Genomic DNA, 27,088 nt, shown 5'->3' on the forward strand with positions numbered 1-27,088 from the left:
GCATGTAGGGGCGACTGTGCATACACGCATGCACTGTGATGCATCATGCTCTGCTGGAGCCCGAGGATAGGCCGGGGTCTATCCTCTCCCTACTACATCCCTCTCCCTGCCAGCGCTCACCTGCCCTTCACTCATGCCTTCCACCTCTTCCATCCTCCCCGAGTCGTATCCCTCACTCGGGACAAACACATATCAACAACCTGATATCATTTACTCATCACCCACCCACGCCCGACTGGGTCTTGTCTCGACGTTCCCACGTCTGGCTTTTTCTAGTTTGGCCTCTACCACGCCAAGTCTGGTCTGGTCTGGCCTTTCCCGAACCCGGTTGGATCTGGTACGGCCTTTCCCACGTCCTGTTTTGTCTGGTCTGGCCTTTCCTACACATCTTTGGCTTAGTCTGGCTCGGCCTAGTCTGGCCTCTCCCACACCTAGCTTGTTCTTTTCTAGCCTCTCCCACGCCTAGCTTGTTCTGGTCTGGCCTCTTCCACGCCTGGCTTAGTCCGGTGGAACGGCGAGCAACCAAGATGATCGCGGACTGAGAAGCTAATCCTGCGGGAAATTACTAGACGACTTAAACTTCTTTAGCTTAGTAACGAGAATTTAGATGAAGCTTGATACAGGTATTCAAAATTATCAAAGGCTTTGATGATCTACATCTCAGTAGCTACCTAAAGGCTGGATTTGTCTGATTTCAATCATGGAGGAAAGCATTTTGCTTCGAATGAGGGAAAGTTCTGTATTTTCAAAAGGATTATCTACACAGGGAATGATTTACCAATAAGAGTACTTGACAGTAGTATCATAGTTACATTTAAGAACAAATTAGATAAATATCTCACCTCAGATACACGTTATATCTTCCTCAGGCACATGTACTGTTTGCAGGTATTTCTCTTTTAAATGATATGTTTGTCTTCCCATTCTTAGCACACACACACACACACACACACACACACACACACACACACACACACACACACACACACACACACACACATTTACTGGTCTATTTCACTACCACAAACAGACTGGAAAGAAGTCAGCGGTGTGTTGCTGTTGATGTTACTTTATATTATTTTGCATTTCTCGGTATCATCATCACCATCATCATCATCATCATCATCATCATCATCATCATAACCTTTACCACTACCATCACCATCATCATCATCACCATCATCACCATCATCATCACCATCATCATCATCATCATCATCATCATCATCATCATCATAACCTTTACCACTATCACCACCATCATCATCATATCATCATCATCATCATCATCATAACCTTTACCACTATCACCACCATCATCATCATCATCATCATCATCATCATCATCATCATCATCATCATCATAACCTTTACCACTATCACCACCATCATCATCATCATCATCATCATCATCATCATCATCATCATCATCATCATCATCATAACTTTTACCACTATCACCACCATCATCACCATCATCATCATCACCATCATCATCATCATCATAACCTTTACCACTATCACCACCATCATCATCATCATCATCATCATCATCATCATCATCATCATAACCTTTACCACTATCACCACCATCATCATCATCATCATCATCGTCATCATCATCATAACCTTTACCACTATCATCACCATCATCATCATCATCATCATCATCATCACTATCATCATCATCATCACCATCATCATCATCATCATCATCATCATCATCATCATCATTATCATAACCTTTACCACTATCATCACCATCATCATCATCATCACCATCATCATCATCATCATCATCATCATCATCATCATCATCATTATCATAACCTTTACCACTATCATCACCATCATCATCATCATCACCATCATCATCATCATCACCATCATCATCATCATCACCATCATCATCATCATCATCAACCATCATCATCATCATAACCTTTATCAACATCATCATAATCATCATCATCATCATCATCATCATCATCATCATCATAACCTTTACCACTATTATCACCATCATCATCATCATCTTCATCATCATCATCATCATAACCTTTACCACTATCACCACCATCATCATCATCATCACCATCATCATCATCATCATAACCTTTACCACTATCACCACCATCATCATCATCATCATTATCATCATCATCATAACCTTTACCACTATCACCACCATCATCACCATCATCATCATCATCATCATCACCATCATCATCACCATCATCATCATCATCATCATCATCATCATCATCATAACCTTTACCACTATCACCGCCATCATCATCATCATCACCATCATCATCATCATCATAACCTTTACCACTATCACCACCATCATCATCATCATCACCATCATCAATCAACATCATAACCTTTTACCACTATCACCACCATCATCATCATTCATCATCATCATCATCATCATAACCTTTACCACTATCACCACCCTCATCACCATCATCATCATCACCATCATCATCATCATTTATAACCTTTACCACTATCACCACCATCATCATCATCATCATCAAACCTTTAAACCCCTATCACCACCATCATCATCATCATCATCATCATAACCTTTTCCACTATCACCACCATCATCATCATCTTTATCTTCAGCGCAGCATCGACATCATCATCACATCATCATCATCATCATCTCATAACCTTTACCACTATCACCACCATCATCATCATCATCTTTATCACCATCATTATCATCATCATCATCATCATCATCATCATCATAACCTTTACCACTATCACCACCATCATCATCATCATCATCATCATCATCATCATCATCATCATCAAAAACCAACACCAACACCATCACCATCACCAACACCAACCCCAACACCAACACCATCACCATCACCACCCACCAACACCATCACGAACACCATCACCATACCAACCTATCACCATCACCATTACCATTACCAACACCCATCCCCATCACCAACACCATCACCATCACCAACACCATCACCAACACCATCACCATCACCAACACCATCACGAACACCATCCCAATACCAACACTATCACCATCACCATTACCATTCCCAAACACCATCACCATCACCAACACCATCACCATCACCATCACCAACACCAACACCAAAAACATCACCATCACCAACACCAACACCAACACCATCACCATCACCAACACCATCACGAACACCATCACCAAACCAACACTATCACCATCACCATTACCTTTAGAAACACATCACCATCACCACACACACATCACCATCACCAACACCAACACCAACACCATCACCATCAACCAACACCAACACCAACACCATCACCATCTCAAACCCCCATCACGAACACCATCACCAAACCAACACCATCACCTTTCACCAACACCAACACCAACACCATCACCATCACCAACACCAACCCCAACCCCCATCACCATCACCAACACCAACACCAACCCCCATCACCATCACCAACACCATCACGAAAAACCATCACCAATACCAACACTATCACCATCACCATTACCATTACCAACCCCAACACCATCACCATTACCATCACCAACGTTATGTTTTCTGTTTATTTCCCGGAGGAAATTGACGGGGCAGTTTACATCCTGGCTGTCTCCACTGAATGGTTAGAGAATTGATAAGAAAACCTTTCAGAAGTCTATAATGAATTCCTCGAAAAAAAGACAGAAAAAAAAAAATTCTCATTTATGTCATATATTCCTTATTTAATTCCCCAACAATTTGCATAAAAATTGCTTATTTAAACTTTGGAAAATTTGACGTAATTAGCTTTTGTGACGAGCAACAAATAAGTGCAAATTATCTTTTTAGTTTGAAAGGGACATTTTATGCTGTCTTTTGAATACCCTGACACTGTATTCAACATAATCTTGTTCTTTTACGTAAGGCAAGTATATGCAGTAAATACGAATTTCGAAATATGTATCTAATTACCAGTTGTACAGAACGAGGAGGGAATGTATCGTTCGTGGGTCCGCCCATCTCTTGAACATTTTCTACTATCACACAACTTGGCCACGTTTGTATGCTGGTTGCATTCACAATACAATAACTCAGTATCTTCCATCTACCGTCCGCTGCTCTGCTGTCATAATACATTCATGCTTCCTGACATCTTTTGTAACATTTTTTTTGCTTAGTTTCATGTTATGGGGAAATTGGTTGTTCTATCTTTGCGTCTTACGAAGAGCTGTCTGGTGTGAACATCAACCCGGTTAAACACTTCAAAGCTGTGGTCAGGTCACCCCTTACCTTTCTTTCTTTCCCTAGTGGACAAATATAAGGCCTCTAGCCTTTTCTTGTAACTCAACTCTCTTAATTCTGGTATTTTTTTGTTTTCCCTTCCACTAGACTTTCTTTGCTAGTGCTTGTTTAACTCCGGCGACCAGACTTGAGAAATCATACTTTAGTTTTTGCGCCATGTAGGATGTGAGCAGCTGGCTGAATATTTCCTTGAAAGCTATGCTGATATTACTTTTGTCTCCCTTACATTCTTCTAATAACGACTCTGGTAACATGTTTAGGAGGATGTCTACTGCCCGACTCTGGTAACACACACACACACACACACACACACACACACACACACACACACACACACACACACACCACACACATTTACTGGTCTATTTCACTACCACAAAACAGACTGGAAAGAAGTCAGCGGTGTGTTGCTGTTGATGTTACTTTATATTATATTGCATTTCTCGGTATCATCATCACCATCATCATCATCATCATCATCATCATCATCATCATAACCTTTACCACTACTCACCATCATCATCATCACCATCATCACCATCATCATCACCATCATCATCATCATCATCACATCATCATCATCAAACATAACCTTTACCACTATCACCACCCATCATCATCATATCATCCCTCATCATCATCATCATAACCTTTACCACTATCACCGCCATCATCATCATCATCACCATCATCATCATCATCATAACCTTTACCACTATCACCACCATCATCATCATCATCATCATCATCATCATCATAACCTTTACCACTATCACCACCATCATCACCATCATCATCATCACCATCATCATCATCATCATAACCTTTACCACTATCACCACCATCATCATCATCATCATCATAACCTTTACCACTATCACCACCATCATCATCATCATCATCATCATAACCTTTACCACTATCACCACCATCATCATCATCATCATCATCAGCAGCAGCATCGACATCATCATCATCATCATCATCATCATCATCATCATAACCTTTACCACTATCACCACCATCATCATCATCATCATCATCATCATCATCATCATCATCATCATCATCATCATCATTATCATAACCTTTACCACTATCATCACCATCATCATCATCATCACCATCATCATCATCATCACCATCATCATCATCATCACCATCATCATCATCATCATCACCATCATCATCATCATAACCTTTACCACCATCATCATCATCATCATCATCATCATCATCATTATCATAACCTTTACCACTATGATCACCATCATCATCATCATCACCATCATCATCATCATCATCATCATCATCATCATCATCATCATCATCATCATTATAACCTTTACCACTATCATCACCATCATCATCATCATCATCATTATAACCTTTACCACTATCATCACCATCATCATCATCACATCATCATCATCATCATCATCATCATCATCATCATCATCATCATCATAACCTTTACCACTATCATCACCATCATCATCATCATCATCATCATCATCATCATCATCATCATCATCATTACCATAACCTTTACCACTATCATCACCATCATCATCATCATCATCACCATCATCATCATCATCATCATCATCATCATCATCATCATCATCACATCATTATAACCTTTACCACTATCATCACCATCATCATCATCATCATCATCATCATCATCATCATCATCATTACCATAACCTTTACCACTATCATCACCATCATCATCATCATCATCATCACCATCATCATCATCATCATCATCATCAAACATCATCATCATCATCATCATCATCATCACCATCATCATCATCATCATCATCATCATCATCATCATCATCATCACCATCATCATCATCATCATCATCATCATCATCATCATCATCATTATAACCTTTACCACTATCATCACCATCATCATCATCATCATCACCATCATCATCATCATCATCATCATCATCATCATCATCATAAACTATCATCATCATCATCATCATCATCATCATCATCATCACCATCATCAACACCATCACTATCACCACACCAACACCATCACCATCACCCATCACCAAACACCAACACCACCATCTACCCATCACCAACCACCATCACGAACACCATCACCATTACCAACACGTATCACCATCACCATTACCATTAGCAACACAGCCATTCACCATCACCGACCATCAATCACCATCACCACACAACACCAACAACCTCACCATCAACAACACCAACACCAATCACACCATCACCATCACCATCACCATCACCAACACCATCACGAACACCAACACCATCACCAACACCAACACCAACACCATCACCATCACCATCACCAACACCAACACCATCACCATCACCAACACCAACACCATCACCATCACCAACACCAACACCAACACCATCACCATCACCAACACCAACACCAACACCAACACCATCACCATCACCATCACCAACACAATCACCATCACCAACACCAACACCAACACCATCACCATCACCATCACCAACACCAACACCATCACCATCACCAACACCAACACCATCACCATCACCAACACCATCACGAACACCATCACCATCACCAACACCAACACCAACACCAACACCATCACCATCACCATCACCAACACCATCACCATCACCAACACCAACACCAACACCATCACCATCACCAACACCAAAACCAACACCATCACCATCAACATCACCATCACCAACACCATCACGAACACCATCACCATCACCAACACCAACACCAACACCAACACCATCACCATCACCAACACCAACACCAACACCATCACCATCACCAACACCAACACCAACACCATCACCATCACCAACACCAACACCAACACCAACACCATCACCATCACCATCACCAACACCATCACGAACACCATCACCAATACCAACACTATCACCATCACCATTACCATTACCAACACCATCACCATCACCAACACCATCACCATCACCAACACCATCACCAACACCATCACCATCACCAACACCATCACGAACACCATCACCAATACCAACACTATCACCATCACCATTACCATTACCAACACCATCACCATCACCAACACCATCACCATCACCATCACCAACACCAACACCAACACCATCACCATCACCAACACCAACACCAACACCATCACCATCACCAACACCATCACGAACACCATCACCAATACCAACACTATCACCATCACCATTACCATTAGCAACACCATCACCATCACCAACACCATCACCATCACCAACACCAACACCAACACCATCACCATCACCAACACCAACACCAACACCATCACCATCATCAACACCATCACGAACACCATCACCAATACCAACACCATCACCATCACCAACACCAACACCAACACCATCACCATCACCAACACCAACACCAACACCATCACCATCACCAACACCAACACCAACACCATCACCATCACCAACACCATCACGAACACCATCACCAATACCAACACTATCACCATCACCATTACCATTACCAACACCAACACCATCACCATTACCATCACCAACGTTATGATATTCTGTTTATTTCCCGGAGGAAATTGACAGGCAGTTTACATCCTGGCTGTCTCCACTGAATGGTTAGAGAATTGATAAGAAAACCTTTCAGAAGTCTATAATGAATTCCTCGAACAAAGACAGAAAAAAAAAAATTCTCATTTATGTCATATATTCCTTATTTAATTCCCCAACAATTTGCATAAAAATTGCTTATTTAAACTTTGGAAATTAGACGTAATTAGCTTTTGTGACGAGCAACAAATAAGTGCAAATTATCTTATAGTTTGAAAGGGACATTTTATGCTGTCTTTTGAATACCCTGACACTGTATTCAACATAATCTTGTTCTTTTACGTAAGGCAAGTATATGCAGTAAATACGAAATTTCGAAATATGTATCTAATTACCAGTTGTACAGAACGAGGAGGGAATGTATCGTTCGTGGGTCCGCCCATCTCTTGAACATTTTCTACTATCACACAACTTTGGCCACGTTTGTATGCTGGTTGCATTCACAATACAATAACTCAGTATCTTCCATCTATCCGTCCGCTGCTCTGCTGTCATAATACATTCATGCTTCCTGACATCTTTTGTAACATTTTTTTTGCTTAGTTTCATGTTATGGAATCTGGTTGTTCTATCTTTGCGTCTTACGAAGAGCTGTCTGGTGTGAACATCAACCCGGTTCAAACACTTCAAAGCTGTGGTCAGGTCACCCCTTACCTTTCTTTCTTCCATAGTGGACAAATATAAGGCCTCTAGCCTTTTCTTGTAACTCAACTCTCTTAATTCTGGTATTTTTTTGTTTTCTTCCACTAGACTTTCTTTGCTAGTGCTTGTTTAACTCCGGCGACCAGACTTGAGAAATCATACTTTAGTTTTTGCGCCATGTAGGATGTGAGCAGCTGGCTGAATATTTCCTTGAAAGCTATGCTGATATTACTTTTGTCTCCCTTACTATTCTTCTAATAACGACTCTGGTAACATGTTTAGGAGGATGTCTACTGCCAGACTCTGGTAACACGTTTGGGAGGATGTCTACTCCCAGACCTCACTCACGGATATATATGTCTGCTGCTTATATCCTTGTGTGTGTGTGTGTGTGTGTGTGTGTGTGTGTGTGTGTGTGTGAGAGAGAGAGAGAGAGAGAGAGAGCAAAGGTTTAAGCCCATCTCTCTCTCTCTCTCTCTCTCTCTCTCTCTCTCTCTCTCTCTCTCTCTCTCTCTCTCTCTCTCTCTCTCTCTCTCTCGTCTGCCTATCGTGAGTGCCGTCTTTTCCCTCCCGGTGTCTGTGTACTTGCTCTTGCATGTAAATTCCTAATTTGTAGTTAACTGTTTGTACTGTACGGGGAAGGAGTTGTTCACTCATCTACTCGTGTGTTTATGCCATTTTATTTGTTCTTTTTGTAGACTTGTCCATCTGTCTTTGTCTTTATGCTTTGATTTTGTGTACAGGTGATTACTATTTATGTTTTGCACTCGTGTTGCCATCTCTCAAGCTTTTATATATGTACCATGTCTTTACTCGTGTTTTTGAACACACACACACACACACACACACACACACACACACACAGACACACACACACACACACACACACACACACACACACACACACACACACACACACAGACACACACACGCACGCCAGCCTAAGCCACGTACCCACTTATCGACCAGCCCCGAGGAGGACGATGCAGGTCGACTGCTTCGCCCAGGATTCGAGCCCATACGGATCCTACCCCAGGCTGGCCCGTGGTAACTCATAGTCAGTAATACAAACCACTGCACCACAGAGGCCCGTGTGTGTGTGTGTGTGTGTGTGTGTGTGCGCGCACTTCCACCCAGACATGCAGCAGTGAAAATTACAAACAGTGTATTCTAACTATTGCTTGGTACCACCCATATGTTTTCCCTTACTTATGTAACCGGTTGTCGCTTCTACTCTTTCCTCCTCCTCCTCCTCCTCCTCCTCCTCCTCCTACTCCTCCTCCTCCTCCTCCTCCTCCTCCTCCTCCTCCTCCCCCCTTTCCCCCAATAACCCATCGCTCACCCCCTCCCTACCCATCACCGCGGTCGCTGGTCAGTTGTGCAGATTAATTGAAAACCGGAATTTTTTTTCCAGGGTTAACGAATCTGAATGTTTTCTCTTATGCTTCATGTTCAATTTTTTTTTCCTTCAACAGAATCAAAACACTTCAGTGTGTGTCTTTCCCAGACGTGGGCGGGGGGGGGGAGTGTTGTGTGGGGAAAAAAAAGATACACCAAACGTTCACATTTCTTTGCATTTAAATGCCAACTGTTGTTATTGTTGTTGTTGTTGCTACCGTTGTTTTGTTGTTGTTGTTGTTGTTGTTGTTGTTCCTGAAGTGTTAAACATCATGGTTTCGCAATCTAAGTTCTGTATACAATTCATCGGGCATTTTTGTCGTCATTTTGTCATCTACATTTGGCAGAGAGAGAGAGAGAGAGAGAGAGAGAGAGAGAGAGAGTCACTCTTGCAACAATACGACACGATCCTGTAAGATATTTCTACATCAGGTTCTTCATACACACAGAGGCAATGATACTTGCACACAAATAGATACATACATATATATGTATATGTATATATATATATATATATATATATATATATATATATATATATATATATATATATATATATATATATATATATATATATATATATATATACATATATATATATATATAGAGTAGTGCGCAGGAGGATGGATGTGCTGGAAATGAGATGTTTGAGGAAAATATGTGGTGTGTGGTGGTTTGATCGAGTAAGTAATGTAAAGGTAAGAGAGATGTGTGGAAATAAAAAGAGCGTGGTTGAGAGAGCAAAAGAGGGTGTTTTGAAATGGTTTGGGCACATGGAGAGAATGAGTGAGGAAAGATTGACCAAGAGAATATATGTGTCGGAGGTGGAGGGAACGAGAAGAAGTGGAAGACCAAATTGGAGGTGGAAAGATGCATTGAAAAAGATTTTGAGTGATCGGGGCCTGAACATGCAGGAGGGTGAAAGTCGGGGAAGGAATAGAGTGAATTGGATCCATGTGGTATACCGGGGTCGACGTGCTGTCAATCGATTGAATCAGGGCATGTGAAGCGTCTGGAGTAAAACATGGAAAGTTGTGGGGCCTGGATGTGGAAAGGGAGCTGTGGTTTCGGTGTATTATTACATGACAGCTAGAGACTCAGTGTGAACGAATGGGGCCTTTGTTATCTTTTCCTAGCGCTACCTCGCACACATGAAGGGGGAGGGGGATGTTATTCCATGTGTGGCGAGGTGGCGATGGAAATAAATAAAGGAAGACAGAGTGAATTATGTACTTGTGTATATATGTATATGTCTATGTGTGTATATATATGTGCATATTGAGATGTATAGGTATGTATATTTGAGTGTGTGGATGTGTCTGTATATACATGTGTAGGGGGTGGGTTGGGCCAACCCACCCCCATACACATGTATATACATACGTCCACACACGCAAATATACATACCTACACAGCTTTCCATGGTTTACCCCAGACGCTTCACATGCCCTGATTCAATACACTGACAGCACGTCAACCCCGGTATACCACATCGATCCAATTCACTCTATTCCTTGCCCTCCTTTCACCCTCCTGCATGTTCAGGCCCCGATCACACAAAATCTTTTTCACTCCACCTTTCCACCTCCAATTTGGTCTCCCAGTTCTCGATTCCTCCACCTCCGACACATATATCCTCTTGGTCAATCTTTCCTCACTCATTCTCTCCATGTGCCCAAACCATTTCAAAACACCCTCTTCTGCCCTCTCAACCACGCTCTTTTTATTTCCACAGATCTCTCTTACCCTTACGTTACTTACTCGATCAAACCACCTCACACCACACATTGTCCTCAAACATCTCATTTCCAGCACATCGACCCTCCTGCGCACAACTCTATCCATAGCCCACGCCTCGCAACCATACAACATTGTTGTAACCACTATTCCTTCAAGCATGCCCATTTTTGGTTTCCGAGATAATGTTCTCGACTTCCACACATTCTTCAAGCCTCCCAGGATTTTCGCCCCCTCCCCCACCCTATGATCCACTTCCGCTTCCATGGTTCCATCCGCTGCCAGATCCACTCCCAGATATCTAAAACACTCTACTTCCTCCAGTTTTTCTCCATTCAAACTTACCTCCCAATTGACTTGACCCTCAACCCTACTGTACCTAATAACCTTGCTCTTATTCATATTTACTCTTAACTTTCTTCTTTCACACACTTTACCAAACTCAGTCACCAGCTTCTGTAGTTTCTCACATGAATCAGCCACCAGCGCTGTATCATCAGTGAACAACAACTGACTCACTTCCCAAGCTCTCTCATCCCCAACAGACTTCATACTTGCCCCTCTTTCCAAAACTCTTGCATTCACCTCCCTAACAACCCCATCCATAAACAAATTAAACAACCATGGAGACATCACACACCCCTGCCGCAAACCTACATTCGCTGAGAACCAATCACTTTCCTCTCTTCCTACACGTACACATGCCTTACATCCTCGATAAAAACTTTTCACTGCTTCTAACATATATATATATATATATATATATATATATATATATATATATATATATTTTATCCCTGGGGATAGAGGAGAAAGAATGCTTCCCACGTATTCCCTGCGTGTCGTAGAAGGCGACTGAAAGGGGAGGGAGCGGCGGGCTGGAAATCCTCCCCTCTTGTTTTTTTTTTTTCTTTTTAACTTTCCAAGAGAAGGAACAGAGAAGGGGGCCAGGTGAGGATATTCCCTCAGAGGCCCAGTCCTCTGTTCTTAACGCTACCCTGCTAATGCGGGAAATGGCGAATAGTTTGAAAGAAAAAAAGAAAGATATATATATATATATATATATATATATATATATATATATATATATATATATATATATATATATATATATATATATATATATATATATATATATATATATATTTTCTTTTTTTTTATTTATTATATGTATCTATTTTGCTTTGATGCTGTCTCCCTCGTTAACGAGGTAGCGCAAGGAAACAGACGAAGACGAAAGAATGGCCCAACCCAGCCACATACACATGTATATACATACACGTCCACACACGCAAATATACATACCTATACAACTATCTGCCTTTATCCATTCCCATGGCCACCTCGCCACACATGGAATAACTACCCCCTCACCCCTCATGTGTGCGAGGTATCACTAGGAAAAGACAACAAAGGCCCCATTCGTTCACACTCAGTCTCTAGCTGTCATGTGATAATGCACCGAAACCACAGCTCCCATTCCACATCCAGGCCCCATAGAACTTTCCATGGTTTACCCCAGACGCTTCACATGCCCTGGTTCAATCCATTGACAGCACGTCGACCCCGGTATACCACATCGTTCCAATTCACTCTATTCCTTGCCCGCCTTTCACCCTCCTGCATGTTCAGGCCCCGATCATTTGAAAATTTTTTCACTCCATCTTTCCACCTCCAATTTGGTCTCCCACTTCTCCTCGTTCCCTCCACCTCTGACACATATATCTTCTTGGTCAATCTTTCCTCACTCATTTTCTCCATGTGACCAAACCATTTCAAAACACCCTCTTCTGCTCTCTCAACCACACTCTTTTTATTACCACACATCTCTCTTACCCTTACATTATTTACTGGATCAAACCACCTCACACCCCATATTGTCCTCAAACATCTCATTTCCAGCATTTCCAGTGAAAAGTGAGGAAACATCAAAGCTAACTAGTTTGAAATCAAAATTACCATTGATATTGATTAGCTTGTTGACTAAATCTACATTGTTCATGATATGAGAATTTGATACCTAACCCACTAAAGGGCTTAATAAAAAAACTAACCATTTTGACAATTTATATGTGATGGAGCCTACTGAACTCACTATAGGTCTTGCTGGAAAATTCTCTTTATGTGTTTTGATAAGTCCATACGTATATAGCAATGAAGGGGACAAAGATGACCCAACTTTTGATAAGAGAAATGTTACCTTTCAAAAACAACTTCATTTCTTTATTAACTGCTTCTAAGGGATTTTTACTAAGTCAAGAATGTGTTGTGTTATCATTTAGAAGATCATTCATTTTAGATAAAAAGTTACTTTTGTCTAAAATCACAACAGTGTTAGCCTTATCTGCTTTAGTAATGTGTATATCTTTGTCTTTTTTTAGGTGTTAATAGCTCTTATGAATCTTTTAGTGTAATCAGCTTCCACTGGTTTTGACAAACTGGCATACACTAAACCCTTACAGATATTGATATCATCATTACTTAGATTACTGTATTTTTCTAAATTACAAAAAGACTTTGTGACATCAACACACCTGGCTTCCCTGTTAGAGCACACAAAACTAAAACCATAGCCTAATGCACACAAGGAATCTTTAGTTGTTTATTAGACAGGTTTACCACAAAAGATAGGTTTGTGTTCTTAGTACAGTCCCCCTCTTCCTTGTTCAGGCCCCGATCATTCAAAATCATTTTCACTCCATATTTCCACCTCCAATTTGGTCTACCATTTCTCCTCGTTCCCTCCACCTCTGACATATATATCCTCTTGGTCAATCTTTCCTCACTCATTCTCTCCATGTGACCAAACCATTTCAAAACACCCATTTTCTACTCTCTCAACCACACTTGTTTTATTACTACACATCTCACTTAAGCTATTATTACTTACTCGATCAAACCACCTCACACCACATATTGTCCTTAAACATCTCATTTCCAACACATCAACCCTCCTCCTCACAACTATAGCCCACGCCTCGCAACCACATAACATTGCTGGTACCACTATTTCTTCAAACATTTCCATTTTTGCTTTCCGACATAATGTTCTCGATTTTCACACATTCTTCAACGCTCTCAGAACTTTTGCCCCCTCCTCCACCCTATGATTCACCTCCGCTTCCATGGTTCCATTCACTGCCACATCCACTCCCAAATATCTAAAACACTTCACTTCCTCCAGTTTTTCTCCATTCACACTTACCTCCAAATTGACTTGTCCCTCAACCCTACTTTATCTGATAACCTTGCTCTTATTCACATTTACTCTCAGCTTTCTACTTTCACGCACTTTACTAAACTCAGTCACCTGCTTCTGCAGTTTCTCACACGAATCAGCCATAAGTGCTGTATCATCAGCGAACAACAACTGACTCACTTCCCTAGCACTCTCATCCACAACAGACTGCATAGTTGCTCCTCTTTCCAAAACTCTTGCATTTATCTCCTTAACAATCACATCCATCAACAAATTAAACAGCCATGGAGACATCACACACCCCTACCGCAAATTTACATTCATTGAGAACCAATCACATTCCTCTCTTCCTACACGTACACATGCCTTACATCCTCGATAAACATTTTTCACTGCTTCTAACAACTCTATCAACTCTATCATATGCCTTCTCCAGATCCATAAATGCTACATACAAACCCATTTGCTTTTTTAAGTATTTGTCACATACATTCTTCACAGCAAACACCTGATCCACACATTCTCTACCATTTCTGAAACCACACTGCTCTTCCCCAATCTGATGCTCTGTACCTGCCTTCATCCTCTCAATCAATACCTTCCCATATAATTTGCCAGGAATACTCAACAAACTTATACCTCTGTAATTTGAGCACTCACTTTTATCTTTGCCTTTATACAATGGCACTATGCAAGCATTCCGCCAATCCTCAGGCACCTCACCATGAGTCATACATACATTAGATAACCTTACCAACCAGTCAACAATACAGCCACCCCTTTTTTAATAAATTCCAATGCAATACCATTCAAACGCGCTGCCTTGCCGGCTTTCATCTTCCACAAAGCTTTTACTACCTCTTCTCTCCTTGCCAAATCATTCTCCCTAACCCTCTCACTTTACCACCTCGACCAAAACCCCTATATCTGCCACTCTATCATCAAACACATTCAACATACCTTCAAAATACTCACTCCATCTCCTTCTCGCATCACCACTACTTGTTATCACCTCCCCATTTGCCCCCTTCACTGAAGTTCCCATTGATCCCCTTGTCTTACGCACTTAATTTACCTCCTTCCAAAACATCGTTTTATTCTCCCTAAAATGTAATGATACTCTATTACCCCAGCTGTCAATTGTCCTCTTTTTCACCTCTTGTACATTTCTCTTGACTTCCTGCCTCTTTCTTTTATACATCTCCCATTCATTTGCATTATTTCCCTCCAAAAATCGTCCAAATGCCTCTCTCTTCTCTTTCACTAACAATCTTACCTCTTCAACACACAACTCACTACCCTTCCTAATCTGTCCACCTCCCACGCATTTCATGCCACAAGCATCTTTTTTGCAAACCATTACTGCTTCCCTAAATACATCCCATTCATCCCCCACTCCCCTTACCTCCTTTGGTCTCACCTTTTTCCATTCTGTACTCATTCTCTCCCGGTACTTCCTCAAACAAGTCTCCTTCCCAAGCTCACTTACTCTCACCACTCTCTTCACCCCAACATTCTCTCTTCTTTTCTGAAAACCTCTACAAATCTTCACTTTCGCCTCTCAGCACATTAACATCCAAAGGTCTCTCTTTCGCGAGTATATCAATTGACACTTAATGCAATAACGATCTCTGGCCATCTCTCCTACTTACGTATGTGCTCTTATGGATATCTCTTTTTAAACCAGTTATTCCCAATCACCAACCCTTTTTCAGCATTTTCAGCTCCTCACCATTTCCATTTCCTCCATTTTTTCTCCATTCAAACTTACCTCCCATTTGACTTCTCCCTCAACCCTACCGTACCTAATAACCTTGCTCTTATTCACAATTACTCGCTGCCTTTTTCTTTCACATTTTACCAAACTCAGTCACCACCTTCTGTAGTTTCTTTCCCGAATCAGCCAACAGCGCTGTATCATCAGTGAACAACAACTGCCTCACTTCCCAAGTTCTCTCATCCACAACACACAGCGTACTTGCCCCTATCACCAAAACTCTTGAATTTACCTCCCTAGCAATCTCATCCATAAAGAAATTGAACAACCATGGAAACATCACGCAACCCTGACTCAAACCGACATTCACTGATAAGCAATCACTTTCCTCTCTTCCCTCTCACACACATGCCTTACATCATCGATAAAAACTTTTCACTGCTTCTAACAAATTGCCTCCCACATCATATATTCTTAATACCTTCCACATAGCATCTCTATCATCTCTATCATATGCCTTCTCCAGAATCATAAATGCTACATACAAATCCATTTGCTTTTTTAAGTATTTCTCACATATATTATTCAAAGCAAACATCCCCACATCCTCTACCACTTCGGAAACCACACTGCTCTTCCCCACTCTAATGCTCTGTACATGCCTGTACATACCCTCCCATACAATTTCCAATGAATACTCAACAAACTTATACCTCTGTAATTTGAGCAACCACCTTTATCCCCTTTGCCTTTGTATAATTGCACTATGCATGCATTCCGCCAATCCTCGGGTACCTCACCATGAGTCATACATACATCAATTATTCTTACCAACCAGTTAACAACACAGTCAATCTCTTTTTTTTTCATAAATACCACTGCAATACCATCCCAACCCGATACCTTGCCGGCTTTCATCTCCCGCAAAGCTTTTACTACCAGCTGTCTGTTTACCAAATCATTCTCCCTAACCCTCTCACTTCACACACCATCTCGTATAAAACACCCTATATCTGCCATTCTATCATCTGACACATTCAATAAACCTTCAAAACACTCACTGCATCTCCTTCTTACATCACCTCTACTTGTTATCACTTCCCCATTAACCCCTTCACCGACGTTCCCATTTCTTTTCTTGTCTTACGCACTTTATTTACCTCCTTCCAAAACATCTTTTTATTCTCCCTAAAATTTAATGCTTCGCTCTTTCCCCGACTCTCATATATATATACATATATATATATATATATATATATATATATATATATATATATATATATATATATTTTTTTTTTTTTTTTTTTTTATACTTTGTCGCTGTCTCCCGCGTTTGCGAGGTAGCGCAAGGAAACAGACGAAAGAAATGGCCCAACCCCCCCCATACACATGTACATACACACGTCCACACACGCAAATATACATACCTACACAGCTTTCCATGGTTTACCCCGGACGCTTCACATGCCTTGATTCAATCCACTAACAGCACGTCAACCCCTGTATACCACATCGCTCCAATTCACTCTATTCCTTGCCCTCCTTTCACCCTCCTGCATGTTCAGGCCCCGATCACACAAAATCCTTTTCACTCCATCTTTCCACCTCCAATTTGGTCTCCCTCTTCTCCTCGTTCCCTCCACCTCCGACACATATATCCTCTTGGTCAATCTTTCCTCACTCATTCTCTCCATGTGCCCAAACCATTTCAAAACACCCTCTTCTGCTCTCTCAACCACGCTCTTTTTATTTCCACACATCTCTCTTACCTTTACGTTACTTACTCGATCAAACCACCTCACACCACACATTGTCCTCAAACATCTCATTTCCAGCACATCCATCCTCCTGCGCACAACTCTATCCATAGCCCACGCCTCGCAACCATACAAAATTATTGGAACCACTATTCCTTCAAACATACCCATTTTTGCTTTCCGGGATAATGTTCTCGACTTCCACACATTTTTCAAGGCTCCCAAAATTTTCGCCCCCTCCCCCACCCTATGATCCACTTCCGCTTCCATGGTTCCATCCGCTGACAGATCCACTCCCAGATATCTAAAACACTTCACTTCCTCCAGTTTTTCTCCATTCAAACTCACCTCCCAATTGACTTGACCCTCAACCCTACTGTACCTAATAACCTTGCTCTTATTCACATTTACTCTTAACTTTCTTCTTCCACACACTTTACCAAACTCTGTCACCAGCTTCTGCAGTTTCTCACATGAATCCGCCACCAGCGCTGTATCATCAGCGAACAACAACTGACTCACTTCCCAAGCTCTCTCATCCCCAACAGACTTCATACTTGCCCCTCTTTCCAAGACTCTTGCATTTACCTCCCTAACAACCCCATCCATAAACAAATAAAACAACCATGGAGACATCACACACCCCTGCCGCAAACCTACATTCACTGAGAACCAATCACTTTCCTCTCTTCCTACACGTACACATGCCTTACATCCTCGATAAAAACTTTTCACTGCTTCTAACAACTTGCCTCCCACACCATATATTCTTAATACCTTCCACAGAGCATCTCTATCAACTCTATCATATGCCTTCTCCAGATCCATAAATGCTACATACAAATCCATTTGCTTTTCTAAGTATTTCTCACATACATTCTTCAAAGCAAACACCTGATCCACACATCCTCTACCACTTCTGAAACCACACTGCTCTTCCCCAATCTGATGCTCTGTACATGCCTTCACCCTCTCAATCAATACCCTCCCATATAATTTACCAGGAATACTCAACAAACTTATACCTCTGTAATTTGGGCACTCACTCTTATCCCCTTTGCCTTTGTACAATGGCACTATGCACGCATTCCGCCAATCCTCAGGCACCTCACCATGAGTCATACATACATTAAATAACCTTACCAACCAGTCAACAATACAGTCACCCCCTTTTTTAATAAATTCCACTGCAATACCATCCAAACCTGCTGCCTTGCCGGCTTTCATCTTCCGCAAAGCTTTTACTACCTCTTCTCTGTTTACCAAATCATTTTCCCTAACCCTCTCACTTTGCACACCACCTCGACCCAAACACCCTATATCTGCCACTCTGTCATCAGACACATTCAACAAACCTTCAAAATACTCATTCCATCTCCTTCTCACATCACCACTACTTGTTATCACCTCCCCATTTACGCCCTTCACTGAAGTTCCCATTTGCTCCCTTGTCTTACGCACCCTATTTACCTCCTTCCAGAACATCTTTTTATTCTCCCTAAAATTTACTGATAGTCTCTCACCCCAACTCTCATTTGCCCTTTTTTCACCTCTTGCACCTTTCTCTTGACCTCCTGTCTCTTTCTTTTATACTTCTCCCACTCAATTGCATTTTTTCCCTGCAAAAATCGTCCAAATGCCTCTCTCTTCTCTTTCACTAATACTCTTACTTCTTCATCCCACCACTCACTACCCTTTCTAAACAGCCCACCTCCCACTCTTCTCATGCTACAAGCATCTTTTGCGCAATCCATCACTGATTCCCTAAATACATCCCATTCCTCCCCCACTCCCCTTACTTCCATTGTTCTCACCTTTTTCCATTCTGTACACAGTCTCTCCTGATACTTCTTCACACAGGTCTCCTTCCCAAGCTCACTTACTCTCACCACCTTCTTCACCCCAACATTCACTCTTCTTTTCTGTAAACCCATACTAATCTTCACCTTAGCCTCCACAAGATAATGATCAGACATCCCTCCAGTTGCACCTCTCAGCACATTGACATCCAAAAGTCTCTCTTTCGCACGCCTGTCAATTAACACGTAATCCAATAACGCTCTCTGGCCATCTCTCCTACTTACATAAGTATACTTATGTATATCTCGCTTTTTAAACCAGGTATTCCCAATCATCAGTCCTTTTTCAGCACATAAATCTACAAGCTCTTCACCATTTCCATTTACAACACTGAACACCCCATGCATACCAATTATTCCCTCAACTGCCACATTACTCACCTTTGCATTCAAATCACCCATCACTATAACCCGGTCTCGTGCATCAAAACCGCTAACACACTCATTTAGCTGCTCCCAAAACACTTGCCTCTCATGATCTTTCTTCTCATGCCCAGGTGCATATGCACCAATAATCACCCACCTCTCTCCATCAACTTTCAATTTTACCCATATTAATCGAGAATTTACTTTCTTACATTCTATCACATACTCCCACAACTCCTGTTTCAGGAGTATTGCTACTCCTTCCCTTGCTCTTGTCCTCTCACTAACCCCTGACTTCACTCCCCAGACATTTCCAAACCACTCTTCCCCTTTACCCTTGAGCTTCGTTTCACTCAGAGCCAAAACATCCAGGTTCCTTTCCTCAAACATACTACCTAACTCTCCTTTTTTCACATCTTGGTTACATCCACACACATTTAGGCACCCCACTCTGAGCCTTCGAGGAGGATGAGCACTCCCCGCGTGACTCCTTCTTCTGTTTCCCATTTTAAAAGTTAATACAAGGAGGGGAGGATTTCCGGCCCCCCGCTCCCGTCCCCTCTAGTCGCTTTCTACGACACGCGAGGAATACGTGGGAAGTATTCTTTCACCCCTATCCCCAGGGATAATATACATATATATATATATATATATACACACACACACACACACACACACACGCACACACACACACACACACACACACATACATATATATACATATGAAAAATGTAAGAAACAATTTAGAAAACAAACTTTTAGCTTGAAATGAATGAAAAAATGAACGTCACATAATGGTTCAACCTCTGGCTATGGAAAAGGAAATGTACAATTTATTCACACAAACGTCAATAGCAGTTCTCATCAATTTCACCACTGAATCAATAAGCTTCAATGTCTAAGCTACATTTTTCTCCAGCTTCACTATTTTCTTGTCAAAACACCATGCATGAAAACTATCACTCCAGTAACACAACTAAACATTTACTTCCCCTTTATATATATATATATATATATATATATATATATATATAATATATATATATATATATATATATATATATATATATATATATATATATATTATCATATTATGTCATCATAGTTTTAATATGTATATGATGGTATTAGATTATGATATAAGTTTTAGTATAAATATATATAGATATATAGATATAATATATATATATATATATATATATATATATATATATATATATATATATATATATATATATATATATATATATATAATATATATATATATAATATGTAGGTTTGCGGCAGGGGTGTGTGATGTCCCATGGTTGGTTTAATTTGTTTATGGATGGGGTAGTTAGGGAGTTGAATGCAAGAGTTTTTGGAAAGAGGGGCAAGTATGCAGTCTGTTGTGGATGAGAGAGCTTGGAAGTGAGTCAGTTGTTGTTCGCTGATGATGCAGCGCTGGTGGCTGATTCATGTAAGAAACTGCAGAAGCTGGTGACGGAGTTTGGTAAAGTGTGTGAAGAAGAAAGTTAAGAGTAAATGTGAATAAGAGCAAGGTTATTAGGTACAGTAGGGTTGAGGGTCAAGTCAATTGGGAGGTAAGTTTGAATGGAGAAAAACTGGAGGAAGTAAAGTGTTTTAGATATCTGGGAGTGGATCTGGCAGCGGATGGAACCATGGAGCGGAAGTGAATCATAGGGTGGGGGAGGGGGCTAAAATTCTGGGAGCCTTGAAGAATGTTTGGAAGTCGAGAACATTATCTCGGAAAGCAAAAATGGGTATGTTTGAAGGAATAGTGGTTCCAAACAATGTTGTATGGTACATCTCAATGTACACATATATATACACACACAGAGATATACATATACATACACATGTACATACATATACAATACATACACATGTACATAATTCATACTGTCTGCCTTTATTTGTTCCCATCGCCACCTCGCCACACATAGAACAACAACCCCTCCCCCCTCATGTGCGCGAGGGAGCGCTAGAAAAGACACCAAGGCCCCATTCGTTCACACTCAGTCTCTAGCATGTCATGTAATAATGCCCGAAACCACAGCTCCCTTTCCACATCCAGGCCCCACACAACTTTCCATGGTTTACACAGACGCTTCACATGCCCTGGTTCAGTACATTGACAGCACGTCGACCCCGGTATACCACATCGTTCTAATTCACTCTATTCCTTGCACGCCTTTCACCCACTTCTATGTTCAGGCCCCGATCACTCAAAATCCCTTTTGCACTCCATCCTTCCACCTCCAATTTGGTCTCCACTTCTCCTCGTTCCCTCCACCTCTGACACATATATCCTCTTGGTCAATCTTTTCCTCACTCATTCTCTCCATGTGCCCAAACCATTTCAAAACACCCTCTTCTGCTCTCTCAACCACGCTCTTTTATTTCCACACATCTCTCTTACCCTTACGTTACTTACTCGATCAAACCACCTCACACCACACATTGTCCTCAAACATCTCATTTCCAGCACATCCATCCTCCTGCGCACAACTCTATCCATAGCCCACGCCTCGCAACCATACAACATTGTTGGAACCACTATTCCTTCAAACATACCCATTTTTGCTTTCCGAGATAATGTTCTCGACTTCCACACATTTTTCAAGGCTCCCAAAATTTTCGCCCCCTCCCCCACCCTATGATCCACTTCCGCTTCCATGGTTCCATCCGCTGACAGATCCACTCCCAGATATCTAAAACACTTCACTTCCTCCAGTTTTTCTCCATTCAAACTCACCTCCCAATTGACTTGACCCTCAACCCTACTGTACCTAATAACCTTGCTCTTATTCACATTTACTCTTAACTTTCTTCTTCCACACACTTTACCAAACTCCGTCACCAGCTTCTGCAGTTTCTCACATGAATCAGCCACCAGCGCTGTATCATCAGCGAACAACAACTGACTCACTTCCCAAGCTCTCTCATCCCCAACAGACTTCATACTTGCCCCTCTTTCCAAGACTCTTGCATTTACCTCCCTAACAACCCCATCCATAAACAAATTAAACAACCATGGAGACATCACACACCCCTGCCGCAAACCTACATTCACTGAGAACCAATCACTTTCCTCTCTTCCTACACGTACACATGCCTTACATCCTCGATAAAAACTTTTCACTGCTTCTAACAACTTGCCTCCCACACCATATATTCTTAATACCTTCCACAGAGCATCTCTATCAACTCTATCATATGCCTTCTCCAGATCCATAAATGCTACATACAAATCCATTTGCTTTTCTAAGTATTTCTCACATACATTCTTCAAAGCAAACACCTGATCCACACATCCTCTACCACTTCTGAAACCACACTGCTCTTCCCCAATCTGATGCTCTGTACATGCCTTCACCCTCTCAATCAATACCCTCCCATATAATTTACCAGGAATACTCAACAAACTTATACCTCTGTAATTTGAGCACTCACTCTTATCCCCTTTGCCTTTGTACAATGGCACTATGCACGCATTCCGCCAATCCTCAGGCACCTCACCATGAGTCATACATACATTAAATAACCTTACCAACCAGTCAACAATACAGTCACCCCCTTTTTTAATAAATTCCACTGCAATACCATCCAAACCTGCTGCCTTGCCGGCTTTCATCTTCCGCAAAGCTTTTACTACCTCTTCTCTGTTTACCAAATCATTTTCCCTAACCCTCTCACTTTGCACACCACCTCGACCAAAACACCCTATATCTGCCACTCTGTCATCAGACACATTCAACAAACCTTCAAAATACTCATTCCATCTCCTTCTCACATCACCACTACTTGTTATCACCTCCCCATTTACGCCCTTCACTGAAGTTCCCATTTGCTCCCTTGTCTTACGCACCCTATTTACCTCCTTCCAGAACATCTTTTTATTCTCCCTAAAATTTACTGATAGTCTCTCACCCCAACTCTCATTTGCCCTTTTTTTCACCTCTTGCACCTTTCTCTTGACCTCCTGTCTCTTTCTTTTATACTTCTCCCACTCAATTGCATTTTTTCCCTGCAAAAATCGTCCAAATGCCTCTCTCTTCTCTTTCACTAATACTCTTACTTCTTCATCCCACCACTCACTACCCTTTCTAAACAGCCCACCTCCCACTCTTCTCATGCCACAAGCATCTTTTGCGCAATCCATCACTGATTCCCTAAATACATCCCATTCCTCCCCCACTCCCCTTACTTCCATTGTTCTCACCTTTTTCCATTCTGTACACAGTCTCTCCTGGTACTTCCTCACACAGGTCTCCTTCCCAAGCTCACTTACTCTCACCACCTTCTTCACCCCAACATTCACTCCTCTTTTCTGAAAACCCATACTAATCTTCACCTTAGCCTCCACAAGATAATGATCAGACATCCCTCCAGTTGCACCTCTCAGCACATTAACATCCAAAAGTCTCTCTTTCGCACGCCTGTCAATTAACACGTAATCCAATAACGCTCTCTGGCCATCTCTCCTACTTACATAAGTATACTTATGTATATCTCGCTTTTTAAACCAGGTATTCCCAATCATCAGTCCTTTTTCAGCACATAAATCTACAAGCTCTTCACCATTTCCATTTACAACACTGAACACCCCATGCATACCAATTATTCCCTCAACTGCCACATTACTCACCTTTGCATTCAAATCACCCATCACTATAACCCGGTCTCGTGCATCAAAACCGCTAACACACTCATTTAGCTGCTCCCAAAACACTTGCCTCTCATGATCTTTCTTCTCATGCCCAGGTGCATATGCACCAATAATCACCCACCTCTCTCCATCAACTTTCAATTTTACCCATATTAATCGAGAATTTACTTTCTTACATTCTATCACATACTCCCACAACTCCTGTTTCAGGAGTATTGCTACTCCTTCCCTTGCTCTTGTCCTCTCACTAACCCCTGACTTCACTCCCCAGACATTTCCAAACCACTCTTCCCCTTTACCCTTGAGCTTCGTTTCACTCAGAGCCAAAACATCCAGGTTCCTTTCCTCAAACATACTACCTATCTCTCCTTTTTTCACATCTTGGTTACATCCACACACATTTAGGCACCCCACTCTGAGCCTTCGAGGAGGATGAGCACTCCCCGCGTGACTCCTTCTTCTGTTTCCCATTTTAGAAAGTTAATACAAGGAGGGGAGGATTTCCGGCCCCCCGCTCCCGTCCCCTCTAGTCGCTTTCTACGACACGCGAGGAATACGTGGGAAGTATTCTTTCACCCCTATCCCCAGGGATAATATACATATATATATAGATATAATACACAGCCACACTCACACACACACACTCACACACACACAACACACACACAAACATAAATATACATAAGAAAAAATGTAAGAAACAATTTAGAAAACAAACATTTAGCTTGAAATGAATGAAAAAATGAACGTCACATAATGGTTCTAACCTCTGGCATGAAAAGAACTTGTCCAATTATTCAGCAAACAAACGTCAATACAGTTCTCATCAATTTTCAACCCACTGAATCAATAAGCATCAATGTCCTAAGCTACATTTTTTCTCCAGCTTCACAATTATCTTGTCAAAACACCATCATGCATGAAAACAATCACTCCAGTAACAAACAACTATAAACATTTACTTCCCCTTTATATATATATATATATATATCTATATATATTAATAAAACATATATAATTATATAATATATAAATATATAAATATATTAATATATATTATATATATCTATATATATAAATACATACAAATATATATATAATAAAAATATATATAATATATAATATGTATATAATATATATCTAAACTATATAAATATATATATAATATATATATATAATATATATTATATATATATAAAATAATATATATTATATATATATATATAATATAATAGATAATATAGTATAGATAATATATAAATGTAGGTTTGCAGTAGGGGTTGTGATGTCTCCAGGTTGTTTAATTTGTTTATGATGGGTAGTTAGGGAGTTGATGCAGAGTTTTGGAAAGAGGGGAAAGTAGCAGTCTGTTGTGGAATGCAGATCTTGGTAAAGTGATCAGTTTGTGTTCGCTGATGATGACAGCGCCTGTGTCTGATACATGTAATCAACTGCAGAATGCTGGTGAACGCGGAGTTTTGGTAAGTGTGTTGAATAACGAAAGTTAAGAGAAAATGTGAATAAGACAAGTGTTATTAGGTACAGTAGGGTTGAGGGTCAAGTTACAACTTGGATGTAAGTTTGAATTGGAGAAAAACTGGAGAATAAAGTGTTTTAGATCATCTGGGAGTGGATCTGGCAGCGATGGAACCCAGTTGAGCGGAAAGTGAATCATAGGGTGGGGGAGGGGTGCAAAATTCTGGAGCCTTGAAGAATGTTTGGAAGTCGAGAACATTATCTCGGAAGCAAAAAAATGGGTAATGTTGAATAATAGTGGTTCAGACAA

Source organism: Panulirus ornatus, chromosome 3 (genome assembly GCF_036320965.1).
Source record: "Panulirus ornatus isolate Po-2019 chromosome 3, ASM3632096v1, whole genome shotgun sequence".
In the NCBI taxonomy this organism is placed as follows: Eukaryota; Metazoa; Arthropoda; class Malacostraca; order Decapoda; family Palinuridae; genus Panulirus; species Panulirus ornatus.